At 41.2% G+C, this 2,909-nt stretch overlaps 1 non-coding gene across 1 annotated transcript; it reads right to left on the bottom strand.

Annotated features, from left to right (window-relative positions):
- Positions 1-2,396: 2,396 nt before the first annotated feature.
- On the bottom strand, positions 2,397-2,525 carry LOC129673806 (small nucleolar RNA SNORA17). Its single transcript, XR_008719735.1, has one exon. It is a non-coding gene; the product is annotated as a small nucleolar RNA SNORA17 (small nucleolar RNA).
- Positions 2,526-2,909: the final 384 nt, after the last annotated feature.

Here is a 2,909-nt window from a genome sequence, read left to right as displayed (position 1 = left end):
GGCCTGAGAGTCTCTTTCTTTATTGGGTCTTTGAGGTTTAGGTACCAAGGTGACTGTGGCTTCGTAGAATGAGTTTGGTAGTGTTCTTTCTATTTCTATTTTGTGGAATAGTTTGAAGAGTATTGGTGTCAGCTCTTCTCTGAAGGTCTGGTAGAATTCTGCACTGAAACCATCTTGCCCTGGGCTTTTTTTTAGATGGGAGAGTTTGATGACAGCTTCTATATCCTTAGGGGATATAAGACTATTTAATTGATTTACCTGGTCTTGATTCAGCTATCATAAGTGGAATCGATCAAGATAATTGTCCATTTCATTTAGATTTTTTAATTTTGTGGCATATAGGGTTTTGAAGTAAGACCTAATGATTGTTTGGATTTCCTCAGTGTCTGTTATTATGTCCCCCATTTCATTTCTGATTTTGTTGATTTGGATAGTATATCTCTGCCTTTTAGTTAATTTGGCTGAGGGTTTGTCTATCTTGTTGATTTTATTGAAGAACCAGCTCTTGGTTTCACTGATTCTTTGAATTTTTTTTTATTTGTTTCTAATTTATTGATTTCAGCCTTCACAATAGCCACAGAGGACATAAAGTACCTTGGTGTGACTCTAACCAAGCAAGTCAAAGACTTGAATAAAAAATTTTTTCAGTCTCCAAAGAAAGAAATAAAAGAAGATATCAGAAGATGGAAGGATCTCCCAGGTTCATGGCTTAGCATGATTAACATAGTAAAAATTGCCATCTTACCAAAAGCAATCTACAGATTCAATACAATTCCCATCAAATTACCAACACAATTCTTTACAGACCTTAAAAGAAAAATTCTCAACTTCATATGAAATAACAAAAAACTCAGAATTGCTAAAACAATTCGCTCTAATAAAAAGATCTTCTCGATGCAACTCCACTCCTTATCTCAAGCTGTACTATAGAGCAAGAGTAATAAAAACTGCATGAAACTAGCATAGAAACCAGTTGATGGATCAATGGAATTGAGTAGAAGACCCTGAAATAAACACACACACTTATGGACACCTGATTTTTGACAAAGTCGCCAAAACCATACAATGGAAAAAAGACAACATCTTCAATAAATGGTGCTGTTCTAACTGGATGTCTACATGTAGAAAAATGAAAATATATCCATATTCATCACCCTGTACAAACTAAAGTCCAAGTGTATCAAAGACTTCAATATTAAAACCAGACACACTAAATCTAGAAGATTAAGTGGGGAAGAGCCTTGAACTCATTGGCACAGGAGAAAACTTCCTGAACAGAACTTCAACAGCACAGGCTTTAAGATCAACAATCAATAAATGGGACCTCATGAAACTGATAAGCTCCTACAAAGCAAATAACTGATGCTCTTCTGCATCCCATCTTGAGTGCTAAGACTATAGACATATGTTACTGTGGCCATATTAGGTGCTGTTGCATGTTAAGCAAATAGAGCAAACTGAGCTACATCCTTTTCTTGTAACTTTTATTGGTTCTTTGTGAATTCTCATCATGTACCACCCCAATCCCACTAATCCACCCCTCCCCTTGCAAGCATGCTCCATTCTTGCAACCTTACCCCCCCAACAGAGAAAAAAAAAGTCATTGTGAAAGCTCTAGTGTGCCACAGTGTGTCCCACAGTACACCCTTTGTCCACACTTCTTTGCTTACAAATGTTCATTGCAATGAGTCTTTGGTCTGGTAGGAGGGTTCTGGCTTATGCTATTGTATCAATACTCACTGGGACTCCTGAAATGCTGTTGTTGCTCTGTGCCATGGAGAGCCTGTAGTTTTGGCTTTGAAGGACAAACTTGTTCATGCACTCCAGCAGTTAAATGATGGGGTAGCTATTGGAATGGACGAAATCAAAGCCCTTCATCTGGGCCTGAGAGGTGTCTGGTTGTTCCTCACTACCCTCGAGTCTCCAGTTCTGCCTCTCTTCTTTGTGCCCATCTCCTTCTGTTTCTTTTTCTCTTCCATTTCTCCACACTCACTTGCTCCTTTTACTGGTGCCTGAGGTCTCCAGGTGTCCGGGTTGTTTCGGGAGTGGTCTCAGGAGTGCCATTCCCCACTCATGCATCATGGTCTGGGCCAGGGTCATCGCGGGCATGGTCTGCCATCATGCTCCACCCCTGCCCCTCTGCAACCTGTGCAGTACCAGACTAGTGGTCATCCCATGCTAGCTCCCTGTCTGTACCCCATGGAACTTGTCTGGAAGCTGTCTTTTGCTTGCTTCTTGCCTGGCCCACCCTGGTGAGCTCCTTGCAAGGGCCACAGGTCTCACACTATCTCCTGCTGGGGCCCTGGTCCCAGATAGGTTCTAGTCTCTGGTTTATGCCCATCGGGGCGCCCGTCTGGGCCTTCCTGTTGGTTGTCTCAGGCTCGCTTTTTTCAAGGACTGTTAGGCTACTAATCATTCAGATGTTGATAGGACAGAACACTGAGCATAGACATAGCCATTTTTCTTGCCACTACTGATGTAACGTGAGATGCAGCAGCCACACCTCCAATGCCTCTAGGGGCAGGTGAGCTACCCTGAGATTTCATAACCCAAATCGCTTATTAAAATGACTTTAAAAGGCAATTTATTTTCAGTTATTGAATAATTCTTTTCAAAAAATGGCTTTATACTTATGTTCCACAGCTTGCTTCATTGCATTACAAGATTAGAAATAGTGCGCCCCCATGGTACAATAAGAATGCTGTAACACAGTTATGTGGCATGGGTTCAGATGGTTAGGCATGGTGACCTTACTTCAGACCTAACTTCAGACTGCTTACTTTTCTGTTCTGTAATCAAATGCTAGCACCAAAACCTACTTGGAGAGCAAAATGTTTCTTTGGCTTATACTTCCAGATCATAGACTACCACTGAGGGAAGGCACAGCTGGATCTCAAGCAAGAACTATA

The sequence above is a fragment of the Psammomys obesus genome, unplaced genomic scaffold, assembly GCF_907164565.1.
Source record: "Psammomys obesus unplaced genomic scaffold, mPsaObe1.curated_primary_1811, whole genome shotgun sequence".
NCBI lineage: Eukaryota > Metazoa > Chordata > Mammalia > Rodentia > Muridae > Psammomys > Psammomys obesus.
Note: the sequence above shows the minus strand (reverse complement) of the source record. Positions and strands in the feature narration are given on the sequence as shown.